Source organism: Acinonyx jubatus, chromosome B1 (genome assembly GCF_027475565.1).
Source record: "Acinonyx jubatus isolate Ajub_Pintada_27869175 chromosome B1, VMU_Ajub_asm_v1.0, whole genome shotgun sequence".
Taxonomy (NCBI): domain Eukaryota; kingdom Metazoa; phylum Chordata; class Mammalia; order Carnivora; family Felidae; genus Acinonyx; species Acinonyx jubatus.
The window spans coordinates 186900490-186925660 of record NC_069382.1 but is presented as its reverse complement, the minus strand read 5'-3'; the positions used below and the strand labels follow the sequence as shown (position 1 = coordinate 186925660).

Below are 25171 nucleotides of genomic sequence, written 5' to 3'. Positions count from 1 at the left end.
GGGTTAAGTGTGGGATTCTAATGGTCTTTTAAGGTCTCTACAGACTGAATGAGTCTCCAAATCCATGAGTAAAGTGGGTAACTAATATGTGCATAGGGGTAAGGGGGAAAATCTTAAACTCTATTTATGTTTGTTTTGTCTCATCTGTTATTACTTTCCACAATTATGTGTTTCATAATGCATGGAAAATATTAGAATAGTGTATATATATGTATATTATATATACTTTATTAATAAGTACATATGTATTATGAGTGCATGCTCAACTTTTCCTTATTGACAGACTTATGGTCAACAAAGGTAGGAGATTCCTGGTTTAGATATGGAACAGCTAGTTATTGGAGATATATCTCCCTTCAGTCAAAAGTTGATAAAGTGTCCAAACAAAGTTTAATTCAAATTATCTTTAATATGAACCTAGGAAGCCCCCTAGATATAAAAACAGAACCAGTTTCTGTCATTATTTTTCCATTTTAATGGGTTTGCACTCTCACACTGTGATTTGGAGAGGTTCTCTGAAACCTGAAAGCCTTTTTTTAACACCAGCTTTCCGGATTCTTTTATAGCATGGGAAAGGCTACAAAAAAGAAACACACATGGGGAGCCTGGGTGGCTCCGTAGGTTAGGCATCTGACTTCAGCTCAGGTCATGATCTGACAGTTCATGAGTTTGAGGTTCATGAGTTTGAGCCCTGTATTGGGCTGTCTGCTGTCAGCACAGAGCCTGCTTTAGATCCTGTCCCCCTCTCTCTGCCCCTCCTCTGCAAGTGTGCTCTCTTTCTAAAAAAATAAATATTTAAAAAAATGAAATGCTTCGATGTATTCTTCAGAGCATTTCTTGACCCTGCAGGATATTTGCATCCCCAGATTCACTGTCATCCCTTTCTACCTTATTGTGAGCTCTGGGGAAGCTGGCCACAGTGACTGCATCATCTAAAGTTCTTTGGCTTCTGACTTTGGTTTGCACTTGGACAATGAGAAGGCCTGGCAGGGTACAAATAGTGGAAGAAGATAAAGTGTGGAATATTTATGATCTCAGCTCCCTCCTGACAAGATGGCAAGTTGGCTGTTGCTGACTGGCCACAACCTCTGTCCCCCAGACCTCTCCTACGGGCACAGGTCACCTGCTTCCTGGTGCTGTTCCTCCTTTTGCTTGTTCAGATTGGCAGAGAATAAGAACAATCTTGCTATTGCTGTGTTGTTTCCTGTTGGTTTCGTAAACCCTGTCCTAGGTTGTAAATAGATCTATCATTAAGGTTTCCGTAATTGCTCCTTTTGGTTTACATCAATTTCCTGTCAGGACTCTGAGTGAGTCTCCAGATCAACTCACCTCTCTTCCTAAACTGCAGGAGATACATAGGTGGATAATCTATGGACCCAGATCTGGCTATGTTCCAAGTTTATTTGTTCTTACATTCAAAGAAGGTTTTTGATGTTCTTATTAAAGCAGAGTTATTGTGTTTTTAAGTAATATACACAATAGTCAACTTCCAGCAGAAAATATTATGCCTATGGTTATTCTTACCTGGAGCACTCCTGGAAAAGGAAGTTAGTATCTACTGAGACAATTGCCTTTCGGGAGGTCACACAAACAAGGATATGATCAAGTAAAGAAAATTACAACATACAGGGATAAGTGCTTAATAGGAAAAGATGGCGAGTTTATTTGGAAACCAAGTGCCAGACATGTCCTGGTGGAGTTAGCTGGCCTCCCAGGGAATGCATATAGTTGATTACAATATAGTTTGGATACATAGAGATCCAAATTTAGGAGGAAAATATGCCTTCTATTAAGTTTAGATTTTTAGAATAGCTACTACTACTAACAATAATACCTAGCATTTATTGAGTGCTTTGTGTTTTGCAAGTATTAACATATTTAATTTTCACAAGAACCCATAAAGTAGGCACTTTGCTAGCCTCTCTCTCTCTCTCTTTTTTTTTTTTTTTTTTTTTTTTTTGGTTTGGTCAAAGAAACTAAAGAATATAAGAAGAAATTCACCCAAGATGGGAATCTATGCAATCCAGCTCCACAGATAGGCTTATGATTTCACATATAATGTTGACTTAACAAAAAACATTTTATGAAAGAAAATAATTTTTTCTTCCTCCCCACCATATAGTACATTTGCCTCATTTTTAGAATAAAAAAAAGAGTTTTACTGCTAGACTTCTTTTTTCATTCTAGGAAGTCCTTTTCAGCAGTTACAATTGGATTACTTCAGAAAGAGACAAAAAATAATTCTATACTTCCTGTGAGATATATTTAAAGGGATACATTTTTTAACAGAGAGGGTTTTCGCTTTTCAGTAGTTAGAACATTAGTGCAAGAGTCCTTTTTGAAGCAAATAAAAGTACTTTTTAAAGTCAAGACCTAATTGTCCAAAGCTTCTCCCAGGCTGGTCACATATCAGTGTCTTAGTTGTCCACCGATAGTCTGGGATGTGTAAGGAGCAGAGACTAATATTTCAACTTTAGTTTACTATTAGAAATCCACTTGGAAATCTACTCCCTTGGAGAAGCTGTGAAATCTCCTGGATGTTTAAAATATATCACATTGGCTGGGTTTTTTTTCCCCTCTCTTTCTCTCTCTCTCTCTCTCTCTCCCTTTTTTTTTTTTTTTTTTTTTTAATCACATTCAACTATGAGTTTCTCCTGGGAGGAAACAGATCTGGTTGGCAAACTGTGGCCACAACCTTGGTTAGAGTATGTGATTTATCCAGCATGGACAAATGGGAGGGGCCTGAGTGCTCTGGGTTCTGGTCTGCTCTGATGCTGCACAGACCCTGGCCTTGCTCCCGAAATCTGGCTGCGGGTATCTTTGGGGCCGGCTATATTGTAGATCAAATACATTCTGTCAGAAGATCTCTTACTAACCTCCTAGGATTACCCTGCATTTCTGAGAGTAAAGTTCAGACTCTGTAGAAATAGCATTTCCCATAGAATTCACAGTGTAAGATCTATCAAAAGAGTAAAAGAAAAGAAAAGAAAAAAAAGAATGCATGTCACGTGAGATCATTATTAAGAAAGAGAACGATTTTCTGATGGAAAATTCCAGGCTCCCTTTGAACAACTGCCTTGGAGAATGTCCTTAGGAAACAGAGGTCTTACATCTAATATGTCATTAACTATGCTTATGATTTCCTTCGAGTGTTTATAGGTGGGAGTCAGGGTGTGGAATGTACAAATATTACACAAAAACTACAGCACGGCGATTGCTTTCTCTGCCAGTCCACTTTCCGGAAAGTCATGAAACATTACAATGGCATCTCTGGTATGCACAGAAACTTAGGCTTTTACCTTTATTTAACCTCACAAGCTAGGTCTGACCTAGAGTCTGAATCACATGCATACTAAGACAAACATTTTGAATGAATTTGGAAATTCAGGGCATGCGTGTTGTGGACAAGATTAAAATCCCTCTGTCCCAGAGAGATCTTCCTCAGCCCTACTCCTGCTTGACATCAAGGAAGAGATATTGTCTGTAGAAAAGAAACCAAAAATAATGTCAGGTTGGGGCCTCAGCTGTAATCCACATTAACCATTGTCGATTTGTCCACTAAAGCTGTGGAGCTATTGTCAGCTGAATTGTTGAGAACCGAGCACTAATGGGACCAAAGGTCACTGGTCTGGTTTAGCTCTTGGAACTGTCATAACTCCACCCCATCTGGCACAGTTATGCCCTTTCCCATCAGGTTATAGGGTTCTCAGAACTGATATGGAGCCTGGAGCTTGATGTTTCAATCAGATGACTGAACTCTGGTATAAACTCAGTGCTTCTTTGCTCTGAGACCTTGAACAATATGTTTAAGTTCTAGCTTAGCCTCAATTTTCTTTTCCAAAGGGCTTTTGGAAATATCATAATTTCACCATCTGAATTCTTAGCCCATGGATGATAGTTAATATAGTGTACATTTCTTGTGTCCCATGCACATGTGCCTTGCATGCTGCCAGATATAAAGACAAAATTAGAGAAGTCCTTACTGATTTATACGGTGCCACGAGAATAGACTGAATGATGGCAAATTTCCTCTATAATATCAAATAATAATGATGATAGTAGTAGTAATAGCGGTAGAGCCACTAACATGTGTCAACAGCGTGACATTTTGTAAAAGTTAGTATTTATTTTGATCCTCAGCACAACCCTCTGAATCAGGTATTATCACCATATCCAATTTATGGCTGAGGAAACAGAATGACACTCAAGTTACTTGAGCAAGGTCAATAATAAAGAAGTGATAGAACCAGGAATTGCTTAAACTTAGTTCCAAAGGTAATGTCATTTAACCACTACAGACCTTCCTGGATTTGGACACCCAGGCATTTCTATTACGTACAAGTATCTTTTTATTCAATCTGTTTGACTACTGTAGAGCATTCAACACATGCAGATTGGTCTAGCAGAGGAGAGAAAGTAGACATAGAGTATGATTCTACCTAACTATTTACTTTGTTACTAGCCTCCAACCATGAAAGAGTTTCAGAAGTGGAGAAAATGTAAAGTTTTCCAGCACCTATTTCCTTGATCTCCTTTATAAACAAACTAAATCAGATTGCCCTGGGTTTATTTTTGCTCTTTGGGAAAAGATATAATTTGCTCTCATTTAGATTTTTGGGTTAAAGCTGGTTTCCATCCAAAGGTAGACTGGTGAATTAAAAAACCCTACGTGCAAGCAAACCTCAAACTAACCATATTCTTGAGTAAAAGCATGAATAATTTTAACTTTCATTTGTCAAGGATCACTTTCTCCTCTGGTTCTTCATACCTTTAGGGCATTATTGATCCAGCTTTCTTCTCCACCAGATCTTTTTCAAAGTTGCCTAAAAAACTTTTCCATCTGTCTTTATAACTGGAACACCAAGAAGGAGCCTACTTATTGGGAAAGTTTAGTAATTTCTTTATACATCTTTTAAATGTTGGTGCTATGGACCAAATTTTGCAACCTCTCTCCCTGCATGTTGAAGTCCTAACCTCCAAAGTGACTATTTTTGGAGATAGGGCTTTTAGGGGGTAATAAAGGTTAAATGATGTCATGAGGCTGGGGACCCAATCCAATAGGATTGGTGGCTTTATGAGAAGAGGGGAAGAGATTTCTCCCTATTGCACCCCTCCCTTAACCCTCTCTCCTACATTTTCCTCTCTCTCTCCTCTGCACACAACTAGGAAGGGCTATGTGAGCATATGGAGTGATTGCAGCCATATATATGCAAGCCAAGAAGAGAGCCCTTACCAGTACCTGACTATACAGGCACCCTGATCTTGGACTTCTGGCCTCCAGAATTATGAGAAAATAAATTTGTGTTGTTTAAACCACCTAGACTGTGATATTGAGTATGGCAGTCCCAACAAACTGATACATATTCTTTTATGTATTTGGAACATTGGAGTGAGCAATGGGTGTAATTTTTGAGTAAAAAAAGCCTTCTTTAGTACCTTTGATGTCATATCAGCACTCAAAGTTTTGATAGGCAAATAGAATTTTATTCTAGTTTTGCTTAGAATAATAAAATCATACCAACCTTAGGTATTATCTCTTCCAATCTTCTCATTTTATATATGAGGAAATTGAGGCATAGATGAGGGGATCACATTAATTGGTTATAAAGCATGTACTAGAGTTCAAATATTAGATTTCTGTTTCTTTATTCCTGTTGCCATATAAAATGTTTCATCTTGTTTTTATCTTTTTACCATCGATTTAGTTGTACATATTTGCTTCATAACCTTCAATGTCAATGTGTTTACCTTTAATAAATATTTGTTTGTTCCTTTAATGCATACTTTGGAATATATTTTCTCTACCTGTTTTTACTGTCTTATAAACCACATGGTTTTCAGGGATTACACTAACAAGATTTCCCATTTCTTGTACACTTAACAAATGACAGTGGTGTTCAGCTTCATTAAAAGGTTGATTTTCCTAAAAGGAACATGTGATTTTTTATTTAATGTACTGAATTTGTAATTATAGACTGTAATTAAGTTATAGTCACTGTCCTTAAATTTTCTTCACTTTGCATTACTAGACACTTTTCCCCCCACTTTTTGCATGAAAAAAGATCTCTGGCTGTTTCCATTTTTAATTTTGCTTTCTTGAGCTACAAAAGAGCTTTTGTTATGCCCTCACAAGAAGTGCTGATGCCTTGTGAAGTCTATCGATGGCTTCGTCAGATAGAGTCTTGGCACAGCCTCAAATAAGTACTCAATCTTCATAGATTGATGCTATGTATAGATATGCATGGTACTTCGTAGGCATTTTGGAGACCATCTCTGATGTTTTTTTTAAATAAGATAGTTTAATCTCAATATCACATTGAAGTGGTACAGACCCCCCCTTTCAGTGATTAAAAGTGTATTTTAATCAAAGGGCTATCATGATGTTGAAAACAAATGTTGCTACAGGACCTAAAAGTTTACAAAGCAATTTCACATACATGATTTCACAAGCTCTTCACTCGAAGCATGTGAGAAGTTTACAGGACGAATAATATTACATTCATTTTGCAGATGATGAAATGGATAATGTGAAATCTTAAATGCCTGACTTAGGACGAACCACCATTAAGAATTGAAATCCATTATTTTTTGTCTCCAGTTCCTTCTTTTCTTTTTTTGTCCTCTATGCATTTTCTTGCACATTGCATCTCTCCATCATTAGGTTATTATTTTCTTTAAAAAATAAGTTTTGCTGAGTTTCTGCCAGGCTATGAGGATAGAAACATAAACTTGGGTTAAATAAAATTTGGCTATTAGTTCCAGCTACCAAGCAGATATTTTTAAAATCAGCAGTTACTTAATTTAGTTCCATTTTCAAACTAATTTATGTGATTGGTGATAGCTTTGGTTAGTCATGGCCTAGACCCCTTGAAGTTCAATTCTTTTCTTTTTGTTTTTTAATGTTTATTTATTTTTGAGAGAGAGAGAGTGAGAGCGAGAGAGAGAGCGCAGAGAAAGGGAGACACAGGATCCAAAGCAGGCTTCAGTCTCTGAGCTGTCAGCCCAGAGCCCAATGCACGGATTGAACCCACAAATGGTGAGATCATGACCTGAGACAAAGTCGGACATTTAACCAGCTGAGCAGCCAGGCGCCCCATGTTCAATTCTTATACACAATGCTCTCATCGGGCGAGAAATGGCACTCAAAGCATATCTGAGCCTCTGTTACTGTTTATGAGGGTCCATTTGACAATATATTCCAGCTTAGAAACTTGGAAAGACACTGATACTGTAGAGGTTAATAACCTTTCAGAGCTACCTGGCTTTGGAGCTTGACTTTCACATGAGCCAAGATACTTAACCTCTGTAAGTCTCATTTTCTTCAATGTAATAAAAAAATGGAAATAATGATAGTATCTCCATCACGGGTTTAGAAACAATTAATAAATAAGAAAATTATTTTGCACAGTGTAAACTCTTGCTCCCAGAAGTTTATTTCCTAAAATCAAAGCTAACCCAAATTCAGAGTCTCAAATATTTCTTGCCTCGATTATGAAATTCATTTTTTTAGTTGAATATAGTTCTTCACAGTCTCCTTCCATTGAACCATTCCAAATTTTACCCCTTTCCATTTTCACGCAACTTTCATTCCAGCCACACTGGAAAGGCAACCATCCCTTCCCATCTATACTGTCCTTCCTATTGCACCAAATGTTTATATGTTCTTTATCCTACCGTCATTTGTTGCAATACCCTCTCCTCCTGCTAGGAAAGCCCCACACTTCTGCAAGATGAAGCACACCAAGAGTTTATTGCTCTGCCATCTGTTTCCAAGGAACTTTTTCCCTTGTGTCTATTGCAAGGGAACTTGCAATACTTTCTGAACTTAATTGTGCTTTCTTGCCCACAGCCCTGACTCTTGCACTAGATGTTGAGTTTCTTAGAGCAAATATTCCATTTGATTCATCTTTGCATTCCTAGTGTCAGGCACAGAGCAGATAGTCAATAATTGTTAGACTGAATTGAACTTATCAATTAATCCATAAGTTATTACAGAATATCTACTATGTGCCTGGGAGAATGCATTGGACAATGCATTTGCCTGTGAACTATTTAAAGTTCACTGAGTAAAAACTTGAAAGATAAAACACTTAGTGAGCTTTTGCTTAATTAAATGAGATGATCACTATAAATAATTAAATGAGATGATCACAGTGCCTAGAATATCACAGATTCTCACAGACTTTAGTCCTTTTACCCAAAGGAGGAAATGTTTTCAAATCTGAAATGATGAGAACAGTGCTTTTTCTTTGAGAAAATTGTTCAAAACTCATTAAGAAATTGTTTATAAAGACATTTGAAATAATATTTAGATAAACAGCTTTTTCAGCCAGTTTTACTCTGTTGACTTTAATATCCTCTGAAAATGTTTGAATTTTAAGTTAGAACATTTCCAGAGAATCCCAGAAAACCCATATCTCACTGGTCTTCAGTTGATGGATAAATAATAACATCAGTTTTATTTTGTTTTCAATTTGAGCTAACCCAACAAATTAATAAGCATGGGAAAAACAATGATAGAATAAAATAAAAATATGTCTATGTAGGTGGAACTAATTCATTATTTGTATATTTTCTCTTTTCTCAATTTGAAAAATACAGTTTAAATCTCGCTAAACAAAATTTATAAATTTTTTTTAAATTTTTTTTTCTTAACGTTTTATTTATTTTTGAGACAGGGAGAGACAGAGCATGAACAGGGGAGGGTCAAAGAGAGGGAGACACAGAATCTGAAACAGGCTCCAGGCTCTGAGCTGTCAGCACAGAGCCTGATGCGGGGCTCGAACTCACGGACCGCGAGATCATGACCTGAGCGGAAGTCGGCTGCTCATCCGACTGAGCCACCCAGGCGCCCCCAAAATTTATAAAATTAAATAGTTCTTGGAGCCCATTTGTCCATCACTCCTAAGTAACTACAGATGCAATAAACTGGTTTTGACTCCCTTCCTTATATTAATCAACTACCTTATGTTTACCCAACCTGATTTTATCTTTATATTCTTTGTCCTGGGATTCAGAATAATGCATGCAGCTCTCTGCTTTGGTGTTGGTGTGCAAGATGATACCATTTTGGGGAATCTATCATATTGATTAGTAAGATTGCTTAAGAGAAAAGCAATACTTTTTGAATATCAGGTTAGAAAGGCCAAAATTAGGGGAAAAATTAATTTTATTTCAGTAACCCTAACGCAAAACTAAATTCTTGTCTTTTAGAAGAAAGATACAAGACATAAGACAACTCTTAAGTTGTGAGAATTAAATCACATCATTAATGTGACCAAGTAAATGCTTGGTAAGAGTTAGCTATTAATATTAAAGTTAGACCTTCAGCTGCAAACTTTGCATCAATCTCCTGTTAATATTTAATCTTAATTTATGTTAATTATAATAGTAATCATGCATTGTTTTCATAAAGCACATATGATTTGAATTGGTGATAAGGCATTACAAAGAAGATTGGCAGAGAAATAACCTTTGGGAAGAATGCAGAGACCTATGCATTTATTCATGCATCCACCTATCTATCCATCAGTCCATCCAAGATTTCCATTCACTTACTCAATACATATTAGATTTGTAACTCCATTATGCCATACTACGCTGGATTTGGCAATGGGTCAACTTGCCTAAGCTGAACTTCACTTTCCAAAACTCCTGTTCCTATGTTTCCCATCAGGGTGGGTCACAAGAGGGATTCTGCTGTGAGATATGAAGGGTGGAAGTGAAATAACAGCCCTGGTGTAGCTTACACACATTGTCTGGTATGCATCTGTGCTTATTGGTGTATGCCCGTGCTGAGGCCTGCAACAACCTTTCCTTAGATACATCTTTGTCTGCTCTGCCTCCTGGACCAGGTGTATATGTTTAGCTCTGTGATGCAGAGCCCTGCAAGACACTGACCCCATTAAGGTCAAAGTCAGCAAGAATTGACACAGGCCTCACACTGTCCTGGGCTCCCACTGCTGCTGTGTTTCCAGCTCATCCTTTTTTTCACCCACGTTATATTATCTTCCCTTCCCAATTACATGCCTTGCAGACTTCAAGCTTTACTATCAGACATGAACTCAATAACCTATAGAAATTGCTTATCCTGCTCTCACAATTGCATATGGTCAAATATCTGTAACAAATCTTCTCATTAAATATATATCCCAGAGATTCTCCTTCTCTGATTGAATCTGGACTGACCCACAAACCTAGCCTTACAACTGTTATCATTGAATCATATTATTCTATAAGGGAAAGAACACTAGAATTTATTCTAAATAAACCTACTTGAACACACCATTCTCTTCTTCAGAGGGAATATATTTGTTGCTTGGTTCAGAAATATTCTACTTAACTTCAGTATTTTTTTTATTTGCTTTTTTTCCTATGGAAACTGTAACTGTTTTAAAACTGATGATTCCATTTTGAACTGACTTTTAAAAATCATATTTCCAAATATTTCTATGCCTTTGGCTACCTTTGAACCCTGTGGCTATTTAGTTGACTGATGGCTTTATTTTGTTTACTGACCCTTAAATTATATCTTCCCTGATTTCCTCATCTTCTTCAAAGTGTAATTTATCCTTTTATTATATTTATCTCAGTTTGCTACATTAAATTACCCTTTTTGAGGGGAGGGGAAGTAGGTACAAATAATAAATGAAAATGAATTGTTCAATATTTTCTTCAGCTTACTATTTATTATATACATAGTTATAAATTTTAACTACTAAGTAGAAGTAAGAGGTTTTCTAATTAATTACAAACATGACATTATAAACCTCCAAAGAAAGAACCCTAATGAATAGAGTAAAACTAATATTATATTGTACTCAAGAATGTGTAACTAACTGAACATGTGTGATGTTCAACTGTCTCTCTTTTTTCCACTCATCTATCATTTATTCTTTTCTTAATTGATTTACTCAAGCACCAGAATCAGCTATTTAATACTATTGAGGAAAAGTGTTAAATAACGGAAGTACAAATTTCCTGCACATCAACTAATGGGGAAAATAAATGAAGAATAGAGGAAAATACAGTACATGATGTGTTAAGCATTATGTTACACACAAGTACAGAGAACACAGACTGAAGGTGAGGTGTTTGCAACTCAGGATTGGATGAACTCAACTCAGGACAGGGTTGTCAGGAAAGGTCTGCAAAGGATTAACCAGGACCAAGTTTGGAAGAGAGTGAAGGAATAAGAAAGAATAGAAATATGTTGTAGGGAAGCAACATATAGAGAGGCATGAAGAGAACGTGATATTTTGAGACTTGCAAATAGATATCAATGTGACTAAATGTTAGAATATGTAGTTGGATGAAAAGGATGGTTTTGTAAGCACACTATGTGTCTTACTAACAAGTTTGGTCTTTATCCTGAGGGCAAATAGAATTCTAGAAGAATTTTTAAGTGAGAGAGTAACAATTTCACATTTAAGTGTACCTCCACACGTATACCTTAATAATAATCTCAAGTTTAACATGGGTCAACAGAGACCCATTATTTCTTCCTGAGACTCACTCTTCCCCCAGGCTTCCCTGTCTCAAAAAATGGTAATGCTATCTGTTGAGTGCTCAAACCAAATATTTAGGCATCTTTCATGTTTTTCTTTTTCCCTTGCCCTTCATATCCAATTCACTCTCACTCCACTAACTCCTAAACGTATTTTGAATCCATACACTCCTCTGCACACCCACTTCTAGTGAGCCAAACTAAGTCATTTGTCTTTTTTTTCTTTGTAATAGCTTTCTAGGTAATTTCGAGTACCTACCCAGTCTTTTTTTACATACTCATTTTAATTATCTACATTGGATCTACCACTCTCTGATATTATGTTGTCCTTGCTGTCTTGCTTATTTTTATCTGTGTCCTTTTAGAGTGTAAATTAAAAAACTGGTCCTGGTCCTGTTCACCAACACATAGAGCAGTACCTGGCAAAGAGAATGCACTTAAGAAATTGTGTTGCATTGATGGATACAAATGTAAGAATGATTGTTCTGGAGACAGGGTGAAGAATGGTTTCCAGAGGGGCAAGCCTAGATTAGTTAAATAGATAAGAGTAGTTAAAAGGCTGTTTAGCAAACACTGCTTCCTTTACCCACTATGCTGGTTTCCCCTGAAGCTCTGTTGGGCAGTTCTGTGCCCTGGGACAGCATGCTATTTCAAGCACCTCACTTATGTCAGCTTTTCTGTCTCAGAACTTATTTGCAGAGTAGCTCAGAAGTTCTGGAGATTTAACATTCCTGGGGCCACCCATTCAATGGGAAAGGAGAAGGGATATGGGAAGGGGAGAAGGAATAAAGACCCACTTCCCGTCCTTCAGAGGGAAAATTCTGAGTTTCATTCTCCATGGTTCTGCAGAGCTTCCCCAGCACCACTGAGCTCCATTACCCACAGAGGGAAGCAGCACAGTAACACAGCTTTGATTGATTTTTCTTCCTTCACTGGCTCACTCTTCCAGCTCTCTTATTCCTGCTCTGGGATCACCTCACCAATCAACTACCCTCACTCAAGTCCCTGTCTCAGATTTTGTTGTCACAGGAAACTCAAATTAATATAACTCTTTTGTGTTAATGTGTGCAAGAAGAGATGAAGATTTGCAAGCTCTTTGGTGGTGAAAGTGACAGGGTTTTGAGACTGTTTTAACGGGATGATGAGGAAGTAACATAGGAGAGGGAATTCAAGAATTCTCAAGTGTATGTTGGTGTAATCCATTCTGATGGGAAAGAGGTTGGGGGAGGCATAGAATGAGTAGTTAAGTGTTCTAGTACGACAACCAAGGGCAAAAGTCCAGAAAGTAGTTAAAGATGAGAGTATGGGCCTCAGAAAAATTCTGTAAATCAAGTAAAGTTTCTTGGAGTCAGTTTCAGCTTGGTGTGGGAAATAGTTGAAGCGAAAGCAGAGACAGTCCCAAATGGAAGATGGGTAGAATGAGAAAACAAGAAGAAAAAGAACAGATCCTTGTGCTAAGGACCCCTCAAACTCTTGAAATAAAGAGAACAAAATGTCCACATTTGAATGACTTCAGGTGTTCAGTGCTACTAGTGTTCTACTAGTTATTTATTGATGCGTTGCACATAAAGTGGTCTATGGTTCACTATTTGAAGGTGGCTGAAACATACATAGTTTTCATTGAAGTAAAGCTTTCACATTTTAAAATCTAATATGCTTTGAGAAATTTCAAAAAAGGAGGAAATGTGTGGCATTTCTCAACATTATTTGATATTATTTGATATTTTTCTCACTTAAGAAACCACAGAAAATATTCTTTAGTAAACATTAGTTTAGCTGCACTTGAAATTTTTGTCTAGTTATAGTATCTGATGCTTACATTGCCCCAAGTTGAAATGGTCTCCAGAAATGGCCTGTTTCCTGACCCAAAGAACTTGAATGAAATTCAATGAACTCCCAGATATCAGACATTCTATAAATTATAATAAATGTAAATGAAACAGAAATTTATTTTGTCAAAACAAACCATTGCATTAAAACATTCTTAGCAAAGTTTACAGTGTGTTAGAAAAAACGGGAAAATATTCAGAGGTTCAGAGGTTTAGGAGATAGACTTAAAAACAAACTATCATGTCTTGGATACCCTTCCAGATTGCATGGTAAATACAGGGCAGTGGTCTTATCTGGGCTTTCACAAGGAGACCATCTACCAGTATTTCCTGGCCACAGGGAAGGTCAGCTACTGCTGGTCTCCAGGCCTGCAGACTCAATCCCATTTAATGTCCAAACTTAGTTGGTCAGATAAGATCTTACAATGGTAATCTTAATCCAGTAGGCAGTCTTCACACCCCTCCTGAAGATGTGCTTTCCCAAACTATAGCCTGACTCTGGTCTTGGCTCTGATTACTCTCTCTGACTTATTGTGCCATTCTCTGATAGACACTCCTGTTTTTATCCAGGTAAGGAGGCTTGCCTTGAATTCTACCCTGTTTGCTTGTGACTCTGACAACCTGACAAAGTCCTGTTAATCTTTGTCAGGGGCAGAGATAGAGTATGTGAAAACTGTCCCTATACTTTAACTTCTAAAACCAGATGAATTCTCCTATACCCAGTACTCTAGCATTCCACTGAGTACGACCATACCACCACCTTGATACACTTACTGCTCTACTCATCTACTGTAATATTTACTCCAAAAGAAGCATGAAACAAGACTGATTGCAAGTTCTTTCAAGAGCATTGTTATGTGGGTGCTATTACTGAGTAAGCATAATAACTATAAACGTATAAACATATATACATACATACGCTATAGTGTATTCTCATCATAGTGGAAACTCCTATCCAGATTTTACTAATTGAAACGGAGGAAAAAGGCAGAGGGAGAGAGGAAAACCTTGAGAGCATATTGTTCAAGACTTAAGACTGAGAGAGGGCAAACAAACCAAAGACACATGTTCACTTATTGATTCATTCAATAGACACTCTCTGAGAACCACTATATGTCAGACACTGTTCTATATACAGGAAACATAATTATAAAAAGAGACATAAAAATTCTCTCCCTTCATGGCCATTCAGTGAGTACATTCGTAGCACATCTGTTTTTAAAGTAAATTCAGCTAATTTGGACAGATCCAATTAAGGACAGTCAATGTGTTCTAGTATCCAATTTGAAACTTGTTTTCCTATGGTAGATAAAATGCCTAAGTAAGCCAAGGCTAGTTTGTTAGACACAAAAACTATGATCACATAATCGGTTTTATTTGCCTCTATTCATGTTTAGTAAGAATTGAGTAGAGTTTTTAATGTGGGAATTTTAAAGACAAAAAAAATGGGACAAAATTTTAAACACTACATTTTCTAAAGAATTCATTTGTACACAGCATGACTCATTATAATGTAAATATATAAATATAAACTGCTTTGATTTAATCACCAATCTCAGTCTACTAGAAATTGAAGTAGAGGAGAATCAGCTCATGTGCAGGAAATGTCTTAAGCACAACCTTGGGGCTTGTCAATTTTTTCCTTCTTTCCTCTCCTCTCTAACCAAACCCCCCCTGCCCCCCGCTCATTTTTTCCTTTCCAGATACGTTTTAGTATCTGGAAGGCTTTTCCTCTCTCTGAAAGTTTGTTCTCTGCAAAGACTCTCAGACTCCTCTGGCACAAACATAACTGTAATTGCTCAGAGGAAAAATTCACTCATAATCTAATTCTGCTAACGGTTATCTAACCTAATTGCTATTTGATACTGTTTACCACTTCCTCTTTCATAAAACTCTTATTTTGCTTTAACAACACCCTTATTTCTTAGTCTCTTTACATTCATATTCCTTTTCAATCCATTCTTTATTTAACCACATCTTAAATATTTATATTACCCATACTCTTTAATTCAGTCCTTTTGTTACTCCTCAGTGAAACATGGTTTCAAGATGCTTAGCTATATAGTCTATAGCTATGGAATTCACTCTGTAATTAATTAATTAATTCACAAATTGACTAAATCTTTCATGAAATGGCCCTTTCCTATCCGTAATTCCTGGTCCAACATGTGGTCTCATTATTCTACTATTGTATCTGGAAAGATAATTAAGATTAAAATATCTCACAGAATTTTAAGTCTAATAAAATTCAGTGGGTGACAAATAACAGAAACTACTCTACTCCACTTCAGAAAACAAAAAAAAAGGACTAATTGAAGTACTGTTGTGGCAGCTCAGAAAATCCAAGGGTGGAGAGATAGTTGGGCCTTGGGAACAAATTGGAACCAAATACTCAAATGTCACTGTTTCTGTCTATTAGGGGACCACAATAGTGCTGAACAAACACTGTTTCAAGAAGGCATAAGTAAAATAAAATAAAATAAAATAAAATATAAAATATTTATAATCTTTTATAATAAAATATTTATAATATTTTATAATAAAATATTTTATAATATTATCATGCTGCAACTAAAAAAAAAGAAAGTATGGGGTGCCTGGGTGGCTCAGTTGGTTAAGCGTCCAACTTCGGCTTAGGTCATGATCTCGCAGTTTGCGAGTTCAAGTCCCACATCGGGCTCTGTGCTGACAGCTCGGAGCCTGGAGCCTGCTTCGGATTCTGTGTCTCCCTCTCTGTCTCTGCCCCTCCCCCACTCACTCTCTGTTTGTCTCTCTCTCTCAAAAATAAAGATTAAAAGAAATGTTTTTAAGTAAACAAATTAAAGAAGGTATATAACAGTAAGAATTGATTTTTCTTGCTTATAGGGTTTGCAGGTTAGTTCGAGAAGCTTGCTTCAGGCTGTCGCTTGGCTGGGCTGGACTGGGATTTTCCCTAGGTTATGGATTGGACTTGTGTATGCTTCATGTGCTTTCTCATTCTTTTTGGACCGAAAGCGACCTGGCGTGTGCACTTCTAGTGCATCCCTAAAATGAATACATCAGTCTGAGCAGAAATAAACGATAGCTATTAAAGCCTCAGCCTGCAGTTGGTGTACTGACACTTTGACCCCTATCCCATTGGCCAAAGTAAATCACATAGCCAAGCTCAACATCAGTGAAACAAGGAAAGGTACCTACCTTCAGTGGGAGGTACTGCAAAGTCACCTTGTAAAGGGTGTGGCCATATATGGGGTGACCATAAAGAATTGGGGAATAATAATCCAAACCGCCATACTCCCTCTATTATCTTGAATTATATATAATCATGAAGGGTATCACAAATCATTCAGTTTCCCAGGCTATAAGCCTTGGAAATGCCTTTGGCATATCCACATTCCTAATCACCTATATCAGCTCAGTCATAAAGTTCCTCTGTTCTTTTTTTCTTAACTTTGTTTGCTTGTTTGTTTTTTTTGTTTATTTATTTATTTATGAGAGACAGAGAGAGAGAGCACACCAGCAGAGGAGGGGCAGAGAGAGGGGGGAGAGAGGATCCCAAGCAGGATCCACACTGTCAGTGCAGAGCCCATCATAAGCATGGTCTCACAACTGAGATCATGACCTGAGCTGAAACCAAGAGTCAGACGCTTAACCAACTGAGCCACACAGGCGCCCCTCCTGTGTTCTTCTCTCTCACTCCCATCCCTACTTTCTTTTTTAAAAATGTTTATTTATTTTGAGAGAGAGAGAGAGAATGTATGAGTTGGGGGAGAGGGTAGAGGGAGAGGGAGAGGGAGAGAGGGAATCCCAAGAGGTATTTATGCCCAGCACAGAGCCTGACACAGGGCTCTAGATCCCATAACCCTGGGATCATGACCTGAGCCAAAATCAAGTGTCATACACTTAACCTACTGAACCACACAGGCACCCCCACTATTTTCATTTTTATTACTACCGCTCGATTTTAGGTTTTACTGCTTTTATGTTAATGTATACATGTAGGTTTTATTGTATCTATATTATTATATAATACAAACATGCTTACATAAAATATAAATTTATATATATATACACATATATATGTATATATAATATCTAAATATTATATATAGATTCTTGCTATATCCCTGAACTGGTTTTCTGCCCCCAGCTTCCTCCTACTCTTACCCATGGACTATGCAGCACTTTGAGCTCCACATTTCCCTTTCTAAAGGAGGCTTCTGCGATTTTATATTACTTCTGATAGAGCTTTAATTATTTCCCATTTTCAGAGATTAAAATTCCTTAGCACGGAACAGAAGTCCATTCATAGTCTTCTCCCAACTCATTTTTCAAGTTTCATTTGCTTCTATCACCCAGTATGAACCTACACTTCAATCACAAATAATTATTTGTCATTCTGTGTACTTGTATATGGATTTCACTTGTAGGATGTCCCGTTAGCTACCTTTTACATCTCTGCCTGTGATACCTGTTTTAGACCCAGCCTCCAATTTTACATCTTGTGGGAAGCCTTAGCTGTGTCAGACCTTCCCATGCCCCTCCACAATACTTCACTTATCTAACATATTATGTGCCACATTACTAGAATATTCACTATTAAGCATTTTATACACCACATTTATTTTCATTGCTGCTTTAACCCTTTGAAGTGAGCATTAATCTTCACTTTACTGAAGAAATCACAGTTCAAAAAACTTAAGTAACTTAACCAAGGTCAATGTACTTAATAAGTGAAAAGGATAATGTTCAAAGCCAGGTGCACTGGACCTCATGGAATGTGTTTATAAACATTACATTATAACGCTTCACAATGTGTAATTACACATTTATGCATCTATCTATTTTTCCAGTGATGTGATTTAATCAAAGTGAGGACCCGATTTTTCTCATTTTTACATTACTACCAGCCAGTGTTCATCCCCAGGTGTCTGTTGGAAAATTTGTAGCATGAACAAATAAACACGAAAGTGAAGTGTCGTGAAACAACTTAACTGTACACTGACAGATACCTGGGAATGTGATAGAAAAGCAAGGGAGAGATAGAAAGGAAAGACCTGGAATGGTTAGAGTCAAATTCAGAGAGAGCTTGGAAAGAGTGAACTGTAAGCTTTTTAGCAAGGGAAATTGCCTTATGGATCCAAACATGTGCCCTCCAGAATTTCTAGCATGCTAAAGAAGGCAATCTCGATGCATTATAGTGCATGTTTTATTTCATTTTCTTCCTGTTGTAAAAATGACTCAGTTCTGCTTGAAAAAGGAAAGTATTTACTTTTGTTTTTTGAATAACTTCCTGGAGAGAACTGTTAGGTTTATTGGGGAAGGGAGGTGGGAAACTTCAAAATTGGCTTTATTATGCACATTTTGAAAGTGCTGTTAAGATATCATAAAGTAGCTTTTTTTTAATAGGGGTCTCATTCCTACTGTCAGACTGTAATTATTAACATAACCCTCTCGGCACTCTCTTGTCATCCCCACCTGAATGTCCTCTCTTGTTTTATCTGTGATCTTTCTCTGGCTTTATGAGTTTAGAGAGCCCTTGGCTACTCTCTAATGAGACAAAACCTGGTTTCTGTAGCCTAGTCACCCTCTATTGCTTGAAGGGAGAAAGGAGAAAGTTCACTGGAAGGTAAAGAGAAAAAAAACAAAAAAACCCTGGCAGACCTAATCTCCTTAATATCCTTTTGTAACTACCAAGAATAACCTGCCTGATACTGAATTTTTGTTTTTGCTTGACCAAAGTAACAAAAAAGAAAAAAAAAAGGAAAAGAAGAAGAAGGAAAGAAAGAAAAAGAAATTATAGCCCTACAATATTTCCCCTTGGGGGAATTAGCCTTATCTTGGTGTTCTCTATCTCTCCTGTGATCTCTAAATGCTGACAAATCTGCTGAACAACAAGCCTGGGTGTTTCCTTCTGGACCCCCAAGTTCTTTTCTTACAGCCGTTGGCCTGGGGCGAGGTTTTTCAATCAGTGTCAGCTTTAAGCCAGCAGCTCGCATCCTACTGCAAAATTTATGGAGCATGCTGATGAGAACAATGTGGCTCCCTGGGAAGATGACTGGGAATTGGCGGAGGAGTTTTGTAGGTCTGAGCTCTGCAGCTGGCCATCGATTGTTCTTTCATCTGGTTGGACTTCAAAAGGCTGCATGCCTGGTTATCTGTTTTGCACCCCTAACCAAAAGCTACTTTGGGAGCACAAGACACTTCTTAGAGTACGTTAGAGCATTTTCCACAACCTCATGTCCCGTTTTGCAGAGACCACTCCTTATCCAAGCTTTCTAAGGTGATAGGGGAGAGAAAAAGGAGTGATGCGTTTGATCGGTCAGTTACCTGAGCTGTCTCAAATGCAGGTGGCCAGGAGGTAAAAAAATGAATGTATTAAATGGTAGTGAAAGCATTGGCACAGTATCTACTATGTAGTATACACTAAATGAGCACTTGGAGAGGAAATCAAATGTAGACTCTGGAGCCAGATTGCCTGGCTATGAATCCTGCTTCTCTTTTCCATATCAGCTACAAGAACATAAGCAGTAATTTAACTTATTAGTGTTACAGCTTTGTCATCTACAGCATAGAGACAAAATTAGCAAGGTCTCCTAGGGATGGCGTAAGGACTGTGTAGAAAAATACATGAACATTCTTACACTTGGCTCATTGAATGTGCTTAGTTAATGTTAGTTATCTGTTGAATAGGAACAGTAACTGAATAGGGAAAATGGATCCCAGCCATTCAAGGGTCTAATTCCTCTCATTCTTCACATAATCTCTGATACGGCTAACCACAGCAACATCACAGCCACAACTGTGATTTGTATTTCAGAAATTGTATTTCTGAAAGTGACCTGAGGAGAAAGATTTATCTGATGTAACATATATCACATATTATATACTATGTACATTATATGTACTATATTATATACTTATATGTTTGTATATAAATATTTTGTTTATTTATTTTGAGAGAGAGAGTGTGAGCAGGGGGAGGGGCACCCAATGCGGGGCTTGATCTCAGGAACTGTGTAAGATCATGACCTGAGCTGAAACCAAGAGTCTGAGGCTTAACTGACTGAGCCACCCAGGCATGCCTATATATAAATCATTCTTATGTATAGTACATACAAATCTTATTTATATATGTATAGGTACATTATATATAATATAATATAATATAATATAATATAATATATTAATTATATAATTAATTATATTATTTCTACATTAATATAGTATTAATTAATATATAATTATATATAATATATTAATTATGTTATATTATATTATATTATATATTACTATATGTAATCTTATTTTCAAGCCCACTTTTGATACTACTGCTAAATTTGAAATCAGTATGTTTGTAAAGAGAAAAACTGTTTTGAAATCTGAATGTCTGGATTGTGGTTGTATTTGTATTAACTGCCTGAGAGCTGCTGTTTTGATATTACCTGGTTTAAAGATTATTTGTTTTATCAGCTTTTCGGGATACTCTTTCATCTGGGCTAAAAAAGTTTCTTTGGAGAAGCACATTCTGACTTAACTAATCTAGAATGGGGGCAAAGACCATCAGAGTCCACATGTAAGACAGAGGGGAATGATGCTGGGGGATTTTACTTTGTAATTTTCCTGGTTTTTATAGTGCCGGTCATTCTGAACTTCCATTTCATTTTTTGGTCAGTTTATTTAAATACAGTTCTTCCCAAAAGGAGATTGATGAAAGAGAGTTATGGATCATTTTCAGTGATATATACAAGACAACAGTCCAAGGGACTGTTAGATATGTCCAGATGCAGTCAATTTTATATAGGTATAGTTTTTGGCCAAATTATAAATCAAAAGAGGCATCCAGATGTGGTGGAAAAGACATGGGGATTTGGAGTCAGATAGAATTGGGTTTGATTCTTAACTCTACCGCTTGTGAGCTGGTGACCCCAAAGTTTTAGATTTCTGAGTTTTCTCATTTATGCTTAAGGACTTCAGTATTATTTCTCTGAGCCTCAATTTCTATACAGAGATAATTATACATCCTTGCTGTTAAGTATTAAATAAAATACTGCTGAATAATTCGGTCAACAACCAACTTGACTGAGATTTTTTTTTTTTGACATTTAAAATAGAAACATCACTTTTATTCACAAGTTGTCATAGTCCCAGGACAACAGAGTGTAAAATTGTAGCAGACAGGTTAATACTCTTCACCCTTATCCTCTCTCTCAGCACTATTTGCTCCAATTTCTTCATACTCCTTCTCAAAGGCATGGGCTTCAGAAAACTCTCCTTCCTCCATGCCCTCATCCACATACCAGTACACACAGGCATGCTTGGCATACATCAGGTCAAAGTTGTGGTCTAGGCGAGCCCTGGCCTCAGCAATGACTGTGGTGTTGCTCAGCATACACACAGTTGCCTGTACTTTGGCCAGGTCTCCACCAGGTACCACACGGTTGGAGGCTGGTAATTAGTGCCAACTTTGAAGCCAGTGGGGCACCAGTCCACAAACTAGATGGTACACTTGGTCTTGATGGTGGCAATGGCAGCATTGACATCTTTGGGAACCTCATCAGCATGGTACTACAGGCAGAAAGCCATGTATTTACCATGGCAAGGATCACATTTGGAGCCATCTGGTTAGCTGGCTCAAAGCATGCATTGGTGATCTCTGCTGCAGTAAGCTGTTCATGGTAGGCTTTCTCAGCAGAGATGACAGGGCATATGTGGCCAGAGGTAAGTGGATGCAGGGATTGGGCATCAGGCTGGTCTGGAATTCTGTCAGATCAACATTCAGGGCTCCATCGTATCTGAAGGAAGCAGTAATGGAAGACACAATCTGGTTAAGATTAGTACAGTTTGGGTGTTCAATATCAAGGTTTCTACAACAGATGTCATAGATGGTCTCATTGTCTACCATGAAGGTGCAATCAAAGTGCTCCAGGGTGGTGTGGGTAGTCAGGATGTAGTTGTAGGGTTCCACTACAGCTGTGGAAACATAGGGGGTTGGATAAAAGGAGAACTCCAGGTTGAACTTCTTGCTATAATCGAGAGAGAAACATTCCATCAGGCAGGTGAACATGGAACTAGTTTCCCCTCCAAAGCTGTGGAAAACCAAGAAGCCCTGAAGACCTGTGCACTGGTCAGCCAGCTTACGAATTCTGTCTAAGACAAGGTCAGTGATCTCCTTGCCAATGGTGTAGTGTCCTCGGGTATCGTTATTGGCAGCATCTTCCTTGCTTGTGATGAGCTGTTCATGATGGAAGAACTGGAAGTAGGTGCCAGTGTGAACTTCATCAATGACTGTGGGTTTCAGGTCTGCAAAAACTGCCCTGGGCACTTGCTTTCCAGCACCCATCTCATTGAAGAAGGTGTTGAAGGAGTCATCTCCTCCCCCAGTGGTCTTGTCACTTGGCATCTGGCCATTGGGCTGGATGCTGTGTTCCAGGCGATAGAGCTCCCAGCAGGCACTGCCAGTCTGAACACCAGCCTGGCCAACATGTATGGAGATATACTCACACATGATTGAGACTTTTAGGGCTCCTTGGGGTTAGAGGAGGTGAGGGGACAATGACAAGGATCTCCCACTGACAGCTACCAAGGAGTCTGGTGGAGAAGTGACCTGAGATATTTTTTATATTGAATTCATACTTTTGAGTGGTAAGAATTCTCTCCCTAATACAGTGCTAATTAGAATTGTTAAATCGTAGTCCAAGTTTTAATGAGATGAAAATAGCATAGGTTTTGGAGATAAGATTAAGTGGACATGAATTTTAGATTTTATTATTTTTTTATTAGGAGTTTATTTTTTTAAGAGCAGTTTTAGGTTCACAGCAAAATTGAGGGGAAGGTACAGAGAGTTCCCTATACCCCTGTGCCCCTACACATGAACACAGCCTTTCCCATTATCAATAGCTCCTAAGAGAGTGGTACCTTTGTTAAAATTGATGATGACGAACATACATTGACACATCATAATTACCCAAAGTCCCTTGTTTACATGATTGTTCATTCTTAGTGTTAAACATTCTTTGTGTTTGCACAAATGTACAATGAAATTTATCTACTATTGGGTTTCATACAGAGTATTTTTCCTGTCTTAAACATCTTCTGTTATCTGTCCATCATTCTTACCCCTGACTAGCAACCTTGGCAACCACTGATCTTTTTGCTGTCTCAATAGTTCTATCTTTTCCAGAATGCTATCATAGTGGGAATTATACAGTATATAGCTTTCATGAATTGGCTTTTTTCACTTAGTAATATGCATTTAAGTTAATCTCTTAACTTAACAAGGTTTTGATAGCTCTTTTCTTTACTCAGCACTGGAGGTGACACTGTTTCCCCCTTACCCCCATTCACCTATTGAAAGACATTTTCATTGCTTTCAAGTTTTGGTAGTTATGAATAAAGCTACTATAAACATTTGTGTACATGTTTTTGTGTGGATGTAAGTTTTCAACCCATCTGGGTAAATATCAAGGAGCAGGATTGCTCGATCATATGGCAAGAGTATGTTTATTTAGTATGAAACTGCCAAACTGGTTTCCAGAGTGGTTGTACCATGTTACATTCCCATAAACAGTGAATTAGAGTTTCTGTTGCTCCACAACCTGGCCAGCAATTGGTTCTGTCAGTGTTCTGTAGGCTTTGGTACTTAGTCTAATAATCCAGAGCAAGTTAATTCATATATTGGCATCTCAGCTTCTTTGTTGGTAAAATAGGATGTACTGAACTTGAAGCTTTATGAGGTTTTTTAGACAGTGTTCAACATGCATTATTTTTTCTTATTTTATTCTTAAATAGGAATTTGCTCTTTTTCTCTTGTTTGAAGCAAAGGAAACGGAACCCTAAGTCACTGATCTCATACAGCTTTGTACCTTTGCATCTTTTTCTTCTGTCCTAGAATATTCCTCTTTCCTTCCTTCTCTACCTAGTAAACTTTTACTTTTCTTTCAAGACCTTTCAAGAACAAACACTTGGAGGAATATACTGTCAGACATCATTTCAGCCATTTGCTGGATTATTTTAAATAACATCATGTACTTTAAATATCTCCATGAGATTGGAGAAGTAAAATGGGAATCTCAAGATCACACCATTCACAGGTAACAGAGAAGTAAAGGGTCTGATATTCTAATCTGGATTTATATAACCCTAAAGTCCTTTGCAAATTTCTTTTCATTCTCCTGTCTGCCTCTGCTGCCAGAGGGCTTTGTGTTCATCTTTCTTCTAACATTTATGTAAATTCAGTAGAATCATTTTTACATACTCCTCTTCCCTGGTAAACTATGAATGTGTCAAAGTCAGGGATCTTAGCTTGTTGATCATTGCATCTCAGCTCCTGAAGCACTCTTTGTATACGCTGGATACTTAGTCAGTGCTTGGGCTAACATATGCACCAAATGTTGACATCCAGTTTTCAAATAATCAGTTTGTCATACAATGGTGGTATTAGCAAAAGGATGCTTAGCAGGATGTAATTTTCTTGTGTCATTCAGAAAATTCTACAGGACAAAGAAGGGCTTTAGGAGAAACACATCATTTTAAATATCAGTTATCAACAACCACAAGAGCAAACATATGTTCTGTTTAAAGTCGTATCTTTACTGTAACTGTCTGTAAATTTCCACACAATCTACAAATAGTCACATTTTCTTGACAGCTGTCAGTACTTAAAATTTTAGTCTGGACCATGCAGACTTATGCACATTATTCATGAGTCTCCCCAGTACAGTATTTATAGAGAGATCAATGAAAAGATGGTCTGTGGGATTTACATAAATAAGTTTTAAAAGATTCCACATATTCTCATATCCTATTATTATACAGAAAATTAATTAAATCAATTTAATAAGAAGCCAGATTTTCC

The 25171-nt window shown here is 37.4% G+C and overlaps 1 pseudogene; it reads right to left on the bottom strand.

The window, feature by feature from the left end:
* Positions 1–21496: 21496 nt before the first annotated feature.
* LOC106986125 (tubulin alpha-1C chain-like) lies at positions 21497–22831 on the bottom strand (annotated as a pseudogene).
* Between the last annotated feature and the right edge of the window lie 2340 nt (positions 22832–25171).